We start from the raw sequence: 12,235 nt of genomic DNA, 5'->3' as shown, positions 1-12,235 counted from the left end.
GTCCTTGGTTGTTAAGGGGTTAAATCAGAAGAGCCGAGCCAGGAGCCAAAGCGAGTAGTCAGACGAGCCGGAATCAGGAACAAGGAGAACAGCAGAGTCAGGAACAAGCCAGAGATCAGGAACCAGGAGGGACGTCGGACAACCAGGTAATACACAGGAACTCTCACAAACAGGTCTGAGACAATGCAAGGGCAAAGCATACAGAACAGAGGCCCTTTAAATAATAAGTTATGACATCACAATTCTGAGACTGCAACCTGTCTCACATGGATGATGTACACCAGTCTGGCCATAAAAGGGCATGCAGGAATTGAGCAGCATCACACACTATGCACCAGAGTCCGCAAGAGGTGAGTAAAATGGCTGCCAGCAGCACATGGCAAACAAAGCAGGGAAAAAATCCTGACAGTACCCTCCCCTCAACGACCCCTCCCCCACAGGAGGACAAAAGGCTTATTGGGGAAACGGGCATGAAAGGCACGGAGGAGGGTGGGAGCATGAACATCAGAGGAGGGAACCCATGACGCTCCGCCGGACCGTAGCCCCTCCAGTGAACCAAATATTGTACATGGCCCCTGGACATAAGAGAGTCTCTAATGCTGCTGACCTCATATTCTTCATGGTTGTCAACAAAGATAGGATGGAGACGAGGCAACACAATGGTAAACCGATTACAAACCAATGGTTTCAAGAGGGAGACATGAAAAAACATTGGAGATCCGCATTGCAGGAGGAAGGTCAAGAGCATAGCCCACAGGATTGACCCATCAGAGTATTCAAAAAGGACCAACATAACAGGGTGCCAGTTTATTGGAAGGCACACAAAGGTTCAAGTTGCAGGAGGACAGCTAAACCCTCTCACCAACCCGGTAGGAAGGCGCGGGCAGATGCCTATGATCAGCCTGGAACTTTTGGCGCTGCATAGAACGATGAAGGCAATCCTAAATCTGCACATACGTGGAACGGAGTTGCTGGAGATGCTCCTCCAAAGCCGGAATACCCTGAAGACATGAATAAATCAGGCAACAAGGATGGTTGAAACCCATAATTTGTCATGAACGGGGATAACTTGGAGGAAGCATTAATAGCACTATTACAAGCAAACTCTGCCCAAGGTAACAGTTCCGACCAATTATTGTGGTGATCTGAGACATAGCAAAGGAGGAACTGTTCCAGAGCTTGATTAGACCGTTCCGCAGTCCCATTGGATTGAGAGTGATATGCCGAGGAGAAGGAAAGCTGGATCCCCATTTGAGCACAAAAGGAATGGCAAAATCTGGAGACAATCTGGCTACCCCGGTCCGACACTATCTCCTTGGGTAACCCATGTAAACGGAAGACCTCCCAGGCAAAAATCGAAGCAAGCTCCTGAGCGGTAGGCAGCTTCATCAAGGGAATGCAATGTGACATTTTAGAAAAACGGTCAACCACCATAAGGATAACAGTATTGCCATTGGAAACAGGGAGCTCGACAATGAAGTCCATGGAAAGATGTGTCCAAGGACGCTCACCATTAGCAATAGGTTGAAGAAGACCCACAGGAAGACGTTGAGGAGTCTTATTCTGTGCACAAGCTGAGCAGGAGGCAACATACGCAGCAATATCAGAACGAAGACCTGGCCACCAGAATTGTCGAGTGACAGACCAAATCATTTGGTTCTTGCCTGGGTGACCTGCGGCTTTAGGATAGTGCTAAGTGTGCAAAAGTTTAGTTCGAAGATTCTCAGGAACAAAACACTTACTGCTAGGTTTCTCAGGAGGTGCATTGGTTTGTGCAGCCAGGATCTCCTCCCCCAAGGGAGAAGTCAAATTAGTACGTATGGTAGCCAAAATATGGTCAGGAGGTATAACTGGAGTAGGTACAGACTCCTCCTTGGACAGAGGGGAAAATTGTTGAGAGAGGGCATCAGCCCTAACATTCTTACTACCAGGCAGGTTGGAGACAAAAATAGCGCCCATATGGCCTGTCGGGGCGACAAACGTTTTGCTTCAGATAGATAAGATAAATTCTTGTGGTCAGTTTGAATAAGCACTGGTACGCTAGTACCCTCGAGAACATGCCTCCATTCCTTGAGTGCCAAAATTATGGCCAGTAATTCCCTGTTGCCAATTTCATAATTGCACTCTGCTGGAGACCATTTCTTAGAGAAGAAACTGCACGGATGCAAGGAACCGTCAGGCGTAGGATGTTGAGGCAAGAGGGCACCTACTCCAGTTTCAGACTCATCGACCTCAAGAACAAAAGTCAGGACAGGGTTAGGATGGATGAGCCAGAACTGGAGCAGCAGCAAAGGTAGTCTTAAGACTATCAAAAGGCCTTAATGGCAGTAGGTGACCAATGGAGTGGATCATTCTCTTTACGGGTCATGTCTGTGATAGGTTTGACCAAGGAGAAAAGATTTTAAATAAACTTTCTTTAGTAATTGGCGAACCCCAAAAAACATTGAAAAGACCGAAGACCAAATGGGCGAGGCCACTGCAGACAACTTGTCAGGATCCATGGAGAACCCTGCAGGCCATTCTCACGTAGTTTCTGAAGAACCCATGTAACATCAGAACGATGAGCCTCAAGTGTGGGTGAATGTATGAGGATGTCGTCTAAATACACCACAACACACTGTTGCAACATATCTCGTAGGACATTATTAATAAATTCCTGGGAAACAGCAGAAGCATTACATAGGCCAAAGGGCATTACAGGATACTCATAATGCCAGCTCCTGGTGTTAAATGCTGTTTTCCATTCATGGCCCTCCCTAATCCTAACGAGATTGTACGCTCCTCTCAAATCAAGTTTAGAAAAGACCGTAGCTCCCTTGAGGTGGTCAAATAGTTCCTTAATGAGCAGAATAGGGTAAGCATTCTTAACGGTAAGACGATTAAGACCCCTATAATTGATGCATGGTCTTAACTCACCACCCTTTTTCTTCACAAAGAAGAAGCCAGCCCCTGCAGGAGAGCAGGATTTGCAGATGTTCCCCGTAACAGAGCAATGGCAACATACTCCTCCATAGCACAATTATCTGCAACAGACAGAGGGTAAACCCGGCCCCAAAGGAGGAATGGCTCCGGGTTGCAGGTCTATAGCTCAATCGTAAGACTGGTGAGGAGGCAACGTACTGGCACGCACCTTGTCAAAAACGTCTAGGAACTCTCGGTACTCCTCTGGAAATTGAGATACAGAAGAAGTGCACAAGACTTTAACTGGTTTCTGAAGACAAGTGGAAATACATTGCGGAGACCACGACAAAATTTCAGACCTGCGCCAGTTGAGACTAGGATTATGCTTTTAGAGCCAGGGATAACCCAGAAGAACTGGAAAATGCGGAGATGTTATCACCTGGAACTGGAGGGTTTCAAAATGGAGAGCCCCAACAACCATGGATAACGGAGCGGTTTTGTGAGTAACGAGTGCAGGCTGAAGGGGCCTGCCATCAATGGCCTCAATAGCAAGCGGAACAGACTGAGGCAAAACAGGAATAGAGTGTTTTGATACAAAAGCACTGTCAATGAAATAGCCGGCAGCACCGGAGTCAACAAGAGCCTGGGTGACTATGGAGGAGTCCACCCAGGAAAGGACAACCGTGACCACCAAAGGTTTCTCCTTCAGCGGTTCCAGGGACAAGGATAAACCACCCAAGGTCTGGCCCCGACAGGACCTTAGGTACGAGCTTTTTCCGGCCATGTAGGACAAGACTTTAAAAAGGTGGCCCTGTAACCCACAATAGAGGCAGAGCCCCTCCCTCCTCCTAAAGGACCTATCCGCCGTGGAGAGACATGTGAATCCCAACTGCATCGGCTCAGCAGTACCTGGTGACTCAGGAACAGGAGGCATCGGAGGATAGAGAGGCATCGGTGGGAACAAACACGTAGGAGACAAACGGAACAGGAGGCTTCCGCAAGCACTCCTTGAAAGAGGGCCTCTCTCTGAGTCTGATGTCAATTAGGATCATAAAAGACACCAATGCCTTGAGATCCTTTGGTAAATCTCTGGCAGCAACTTTAATTGCATCAGAGAGCCCATGAAAGGCCGCGGCAACAAGGGCTTCATTGTTCCAACCTACCTCTGCGGCAAGCATACAGAACTCAAAAGCATACTGAGCAACAGATCTTGTACCTTGCTGAATGGACGAGTCATTTAGCAGCAAAGGAGGAGTGAGCCGGAACATCAAATACCTTTCGAAAGGAGGCCACAAATTCAGGGTAATTTGAAATCACAGGTTTATTAGTCTCCCACAAGGAATTAGCCCAGGCAAGAGCTGTGTCAGAGAGTAACGAGATGATAAATCCCACCTTAGCTCTGTCAGAGTAAAACGCCTGAGGTAACATCTCAAAGTAAATGTCCACCTTGTTCAAAAACCCTCTGCACTGAATAGGATTACCTCCATATCGTTGAAGTAGAGGTGCAGAACCGGACATGCTCTTGGTAGGACTAGGTGCAGCAGTGGAAACAGGAACAGCCATAACTTGTGGGACACTTTGGCCCAAATGTGCAGTGCGAGGGTTTGCTGGGCTAGTGTAAATTGATCCAAGCAGTGATCCAGTTCATCCATCCTGGAAATGATGGTAGGTAAAGGTGGATTATTAGCACCATCAGGATTCATGGCCCTTGTGTAATGTCAGGGTGCCAGGAATCAGACTGAGACGAGAAGTGCAAAAATAATTAAACCTTTATTAATAACAAAAAATAATAAAAAGTCCACCTGTCAAATAACAAGTCAGGAGTCAAAACCAGAGCTGGTAGTCAGACGAGCCAAGTCAGGAGCCAAAGCGAGTGGTCAGACGAGCTGGAATCAGGAACAAGCAGAACAGCAGAGTCAGGAACAAGCCAGAGATCAGGAACCCGGAGTGACGTCAGACAGCCAGGATGATGTACATCAGTCTGGCCATAAAAGGGCGTGCAGGAAATGAGCAGCATCGCACACTATGCATCAGAGTCAGCAAGAGTTGTGAGTAAAATGGCTGCCAGAAGCACATGGCAAACAAAGCAGGGACAAAAAACCCTGACAGGTACTTAACCCCTTAATGACCGGACCATTTTTCAATTTTCTTACCCTTAATGACAATGGCTATTTTTACATTTCTGCGGTGTTTGTGTTTAGCTGTAATTTTCCTCTTACTCATTTACTGTACTCACACATATTATATACCGTTTTTCTCGCCATTAAATGGACTTTCTAAAGATACCATTATTTTCATCATGTCTTATAATTTACTACAAAAAAATAATAAAATATGAGGAAAAAATGGAAAAAAACACACTTTTTCTAACTTTGACCCCCAAAAATCTGTTACACATCTACAATCACCAAAAAACACCCATGCTAAATAGTTTCTAAATTTTGTCCTGAGTTTAGAAATACCCAATGTTTACATGTTCTTAGCTTTTTTTGCAAGTTATAGGGCCATAAATACAAGTAGCACTTTGCTATTTCCAAACCACTTTTTTTCAAAATTAGCGCTAGTTATATTGGAACCCTGATATCTGTCAGGAATACCTGAATATCCCTTGACATGTATATATTTTTTGTTAGAAGACAACCCAAAGTATTGATCTAGGCACATTTTGGTATATTTAAATAAAAAAAAAAAAACTTTACATTTTTCACAATTTTAGGTTTCTCACTGAAATTATTTACAAACAGCTTGTGCTATTATGGCACAAATTGTTGTAAAAGCTTCTTTGGGATCCCCTTTGTTCAGAAATAGCAGACTTATATGGCTTTGGCATTGCTTTTTGGTAATTAGAAGGCCGCTAAATGCTGCTGCGCACCACACGTAAATTATGCCCAGCAGTGAAGGGGTTAATTAGGTAGGTTGTAGGGAGCTTGCAGGGTTAATTTTAGCTTTAGGGTAGAGATCAGCCTCCCACCTGACACATCCCACCCCCTGATCCCTCCCAAACAGCTCTCTTCCCTCCCCCACCCCACAAATGTCCCCGCCATCTTAAGTACTGGCAGAAAGTCTGCCAGTACTAAATAAAAGGAGTTTTTTTTTTTTTTAATAAAAAAAATAAAATATTTTAGCTGTGATGGACTCCTGCCTTAGCCCCAACCTCCATGATCCCCCCCCCAGCTCTCTAACCCTCTCCCCTATCTAATTGTGGCCATCTTGGGTACTGGCAGCTGTCTGCCAGTACCCAATTTGCCCAAAAACAAAAGTATTTTTTGCTCTTTTTCTTTTTTTTAGGTTTTCTGTAGTGTAGCAGCCCCCCACAATACCCCTACCCCCCTCCCCCTCCCAGATCCTTTTATATTATTTTAAAAAAAAATCTTTCCCCCCCCCCTTCCCTCCTCATTGGTGTCAGTGGCCAGCTAATGCGCGCGCGCGCACGCTCGCACACGTGCACCGCGCGCACGCTCGCACACGTGCACCCCCCGCACGCTCCCGGCATGCACATTGCACTTCTAGGAACCGGATGCCGGGTAGCGATGGGCCGCCCATACGCCTCCCTGTTGCGCTCCCACCCACCAACGAACCGGCACCATCGCTACCGGTGCAGAGAGGGCCACAGAGTGGCCCTCTCTGCATCGGAGTCTTCTAAAAAGGTATTGCAGGATGCCTCCATATGGAGGCATCACTGCAATACCCTGAGAGCTGCTGGAAGCTATTGCGATCGCTTCCAGCACTCTCTTAGACAACTGACGTACCAGGTACGTCCATTGTCATTAACTACTTGTTAATGCATGACGTACCTGGTACGTCAGTTGTCATTAAGGGGTTAAACAATAACAAATTATGCTAAAAATTGTCTAAGATAATTCTCAAAAGAAATAGGAACTATAGTTCATATAATATTAATATTCATTAATTTTATAATAGTTTGTGCAAGGGATGTTATTTTCTCTTGCTGGAAGGATAAAAGACATCCTAATTGTTATTTGTTTCTTAAAAATGTACAGTCCCAATTAATTTTAAAACAATATGAGACACCATTATCAGAAAAACCAATGAAAAATGTCTTTAAAAAATGGGGATGCTTCATTACTGACTCCCCAGTCATGTTACAAATGCAGTTTATAGTCCTCAGACTTCAGAATATGTCTAGAACATGATACTCAGAGGAGAAACCGTTAGAGTAATCCTTACAGGGATACTATTTGATGGGAGGGTTTTGTTGTCCCCCCCTTCTTTATTTGTTATGTTATGCTATAAAACTAAATAATGTTATACAAGGAAAAAATCCTTCTTTGCTAATTTAGCAAATTTTTTGTTATTATTAAGCAAAACGTATCAACAAAATTATTCAGTTACTTGCTCTGCAAAGCCCTACATGGCAATATTTCCTTCTTTTGTTATTCTGTGTTGAATTAATAAAAATATATATAATAAAAAAAAACCTCCTTACTAGCACAGAGAGAAGCACATTAATACCCTTAACCAGCACAGAGAACTACAGTGTATTAACCCTTCACTAGCACTGACAGCAGAACAGTGTGTATTAACTCTTCACTAGCACAGAGAGCAGCACAGTGTGTATTAACCCTTCACTAGCACTGACAGCAGAACAGTGTGTATTAACTCTTCACTAGCACAGAGAGCAGCACAGTGTGTATTAACCCTTCACTAGCACAGAGAGCAGCACAGTGTGTATTAACCCTTCACTAGCACAGAGAGCAGCACAGTGTGTATTAACCCTTCACTAGCACAGAGAGCAGCACAGTGTGTATTAACCCTTCACTGGCACAGATAGCTGCACAGTGTGTATTAACCCTTCACTAGCACAGAGAGCAGCACAGTGTGTATTAACTCTTCACTAGCACAGAGAGCAGCACAGTGTGTATTAACCCTTCACTAGCACAGAGAGCAGCACAGTGTGTATTAACTCTTCACTAGCACAGAGAGCAGCACTGTGTGTATTAACCCTTCACTAGCACAGAGAGCAGCACTGTGTGTATTAACCCTTCATTAGCACAGAGAACAGCACAGTGTGTATTAACCCTTCACTAGCACAGAGAGCTGCACAGTGTGTATTAACCCTTCACTAGCACAGAGAGAAGCACATTAATACCCTTAATCAGTACAGAGAACTACAGTGTATTAACCCTTCACTAGCACACAGAGCAGCACAGTGTGTATTAACCCTTCACTAGCACAGAGAGCTGCACAGTGTGTATTAAAGGGACAGTCTACACCAGAATTTTTATTGTTTTAAAAGATAGATAATCCCTTTATTACCCATTCCCCAGTTCTGCATAACCAACACAGTTATATTAATATACTTTTAACCTCTGTGATTATCTTGTATCTAAGCCTCTGCAAACTGCCCCTTTTTTCAGTTCTTTTGACAGACTTGCAGTCTAGCCAATCAGTGCCTGCTCCCAGATAACTTCACGTGCACGAGCACAGTGTTATCTATATGAAATACGTGAACTAACACAATCTAGTGGTGAAAAACTGTTAAAATGCAATCTGAAAAGAGGTGGGCTTCAAGGTCTAAGAAATTAGCATATGAACCTCCTAGGTTAAGCTTTCAACTAAGAATACCAAGAGAACAAAGCAAAATTGGTGATAAAAGTAAATTGGAAAATTGTTTAAAATTACATGCTCTATCTGAATCATGAAAGTTTATTTTGGCCTAGACTGTCCCTTTAACTCTTCACTAGCACAGAGAGAGGCACAGTGTGTATTAACCTCTTCACTAGCACAGAGAGCAGCACAGTGTGTATTAACCCTTCACTAGCACAGAGAGCTGCACAGTGTGTATTAACCCTTCACTAGCACACAGAGCAGCACAGTGTGTATTAACCCTTCACTAGCACAGAGAGCAGCACAGTGTGTATTAACCCTTCACTAGCACAGAGAGCAGCACAGTGTGTATTAACACTTCACTAGCACATAGAGCAGCACAGTGTGTATTAACCCTTCACTAGCACAGAGAGCAGCACAGTGTGTATTATCCCTTCACTAGCACAGAGAGCAGCACAGTGTGTATTAACCCTTCACTGGCACAGAGAGCTGCACAGTGTGTATTAACCCTTCACTAGAACAGAGAGCTGCACAGTGTAAATTAACCCATTTAACCAGCACAGAGAGTTACAGTGTGTATTAACCCCTTCACTAGCACAGAGAGCTGCAATGTGAATTAACCCTTCACTAGCACAGAGAGCAGCAGTGTGTATTAACCCTTCACTAGCACAGAGAGCTGCACAGTGTGTATTAACCCCTTCACTAGCACAGAGAGCTGCACAGTGTAAATTAACCCCTTTAACCAGCACAGAGAGTTACAGTGTGTATTAACCCCTTCACTAGCACAGAGAGCAGCACAGTGTGTATTAACCCTTCACTAGCACAGAGAGCAGCACAGTGTGTATTAAGCCTTCACTAGCACAGAGAGCAGCACAGTGTGTATTAACCCTTCACTAGCACATAGAGCAGCACAGTGTGTATTAACCCTTCACTAGCACATAGAGCAGCACAGTGTGTATTAACCCTTCACTAGCACAGAGAGCTGCAATGTGAATTAACCCTTCACTAGCACAGAGAGCAGTAGTGTGTATTAACCCTTCACTAGCACAGAGAGCTGCACAGTGTGTATTAACCCCTTCACTAGCACAGAGAGCTGCACAGTGTAAATTAACCCCTTTAACCAGCACAGAGAGTTACAGTGTGTATTAACCCCTTCACTAGCACAGAGAGCAGCACAGTGTGTATTAACCCTTCACTAGCACAGAGAGCTGCACAGTGTGTATTAACCCTTCACTAGCACAGAGAGCAGCACAGTGTGTATTAACCCCTTCACTAGCACAGAGAGCAGCAGTGTGTATTAACCCTTCACTAGCACAGAGAGCAGCACAGTGTGTATTAACCCTTCTCTAGCAGAGAGCAGCACAGTGTGTATTAGCCCTTCACTAGCACAAAGAGCAGCACACTGTATTAACCCTTCACTAGCACAGATAGCATCAGTGTGTATTAACCCTTCACTAGCACAGAGAGCAGCACACTGTGTATTAACCCTTCACTAGCACAGAGAGCAGCACAGTGTGTATTAACCCTTCACTAGCACAGAGAGCAGCATAGTGTGTATTAACCCTTCACTAGCAGAGAGCAGCACAGTGTGTATTAACCCTTCACTAGCACAGAGAGCAGCACAGTGTGTATTAACCCTTCATTAGCACAGAGAGCAGCACAGTGTGTATTAACCCTTCACTAGCACAGAGAGCATCAGTGTGTATTAACCCTTCACAAGCACAGAGAGCAGCACACTGTGTATTAACCCTTCACTAGCACAGAGAGCAGCACACTGTGTATTAACCCTTCACTAGCACAGAGAGCAGAACAGTGTGTATTAACCCTTCACTAGCACAGAGAGCAGCACAGTGTGTATTAACCCTTCACTAGCACAGTGAGCAGCACAGTGTGTATTAACCCTTCACTAGCACAGAGAGCAGCACAGTGTGTATTAACCATTCACTAGCACAGAGAGCAGCACAGTGTGTATTAACCCTTCACTAGCACAGAGAGCAGCACAGTGTGTATAAACCCTTCACTAGCACAGAGAGCAGCACAGTGTGTATTAACCCTTCACTAGCACAGTGAGCAGCACAGTGTGTATTAACCCTTCACTAGCACAGAGAGCAGCACAGTGTGTATTAACCCTTCACTAGCACAGAGAGCTGCACAGTGTGTATTAACCCTTCACTAGCACAGTGAGCAGCACAGTGTGTATTAACCCTTCACTAGCACAGTGAGCAGCACAGTGTGTATTAACCCTTCACTAGCACAGAGAGCTGCACAGTGTAAATTAACCCCTTTAACCAGCACAGAGATTTACAGTGTGTATTAACCCTTCACTAGCACAGAGAGCTGCACAGTGTGTATTAACCCCTTCACTAGCACAGAGAGCTGCACAGTGTAAATTAACCCCTTTAACCAGCACAGAGAGTTACAGTGTGTATTAACCCCTTCACTAGCACAGAGAGCAGCACAGTGTGTATTAACCCTTCACTAGCACAGAGAGCTGCACAGTGTGTATTAACCCTTCACTAGCACAGAGAGCAGCACAGTGTGTATTAACCCCTTCACTAGCACAGAGAGCAGCAGTGTGTATTAACCCTTCACTAGCACAGAGAGCAGCACAGTGTGTATTAACCCTTCTCTAGCAAAGAGCAGCACAGTGTGTATTAACCCTTCACTAGCACAGAGAGCAGCACAGTGTGTATTAACCCTTCTCTAGCAAAGAGCAGCACACTGTATTAACCCTTCACTAGCACAGAGAGCATCAGTGTGTATTAACCCTTCACTAGCACAGAGAGCAGCACACTGTGTATTAACCCTTCACTAGCACAGAGAGCAGCACAGTGTGTATTAACCCTTCACTAGCACAGAGAGCAGCATAGTGTGTATTAACCCTTCACTAGCACAGAGAGCAGCACAGTGTGTATTAACCCTTCACTAGCACAGAGAGCAGCACAGTGTGTATTAACCCTTCATTAGCACAGAGAGCAGCACAGTGTGTATTAACCCTTCATTAGCACAGAGAGCAGCACAGTGTGTATTAACCCTTCACTAGCACAGAGAGCATCAGTGTGTATTAACCCTTCACAAGCACAGAGAGCAGCACACTGTGTATTAACCCTTCACTAGCACAGAGAGCAGCACAGTGTGTATTAACCCTTCACTAGCACAGAGAGCAGAACAGTGTGTATTAACCCTTCACTAGCACAGAGAGCAGCACAGTGTGTATTAACCCTTCACTAGCACAGAGAGCAGCACAGTGTGTATTAACCCTTCACTAGCACAGAGAGCAGCACAGTGTGTATTAACCCTTCACTAGCACAGTGAGCAGCACAGTGTGTATTAACCCTTCACTAGCACAGAGAGCAGCACAGTGTGTATTAACCCTTCACTAGCACAGAGAGCTGCACAGTGTGTATTAACCCTTCACTAGCACAGTGTGTATTAACCCTTCACTAGCACAGTGAGCAGCACAGTGTGTATTAACCCTTCACTAGCACAGAGAACTGCACAGTGTGTATTAACCCTTCACTAGCACAGAGATCAGCACAGTGTGTATTAACACTTCGCTAGCACAGAGAGCAGCAAAGTGTGTATTAACCCTTCGCTAGCACGAGCAGCAAAGTGTGTATTAACCCTTCTCTAGCACAAAGAGCAGCAAAGTGTGTATTAACCCTTCACTAGCACAGAGAGCAGCACAGTGTGTATTAACCCTTCACTAGCACAGAGAGCAGCACAGTGTGTATTAACCCTTCACTAGCACAGAAAGCTGCACAAT

The sequence above is a fragment of the Bombina bombina genome, chromosome 5 (assembly GCF_027579735.1).
Source record: "Bombina bombina isolate aBomBom1 chromosome 5, aBomBom1.pri, whole genome shotgun sequence".
Classification (NCBI taxonomy): domain Eukaryota; kingdom Metazoa; phylum Chordata; class Amphibia; order Anura; family Bombinatoridae; genus Bombina; species Bombina bombina.
The sequence above is the reverse complement of the archived record's forward strand: the minus strand, read 5'-3'. Positions refer to the sequence as shown.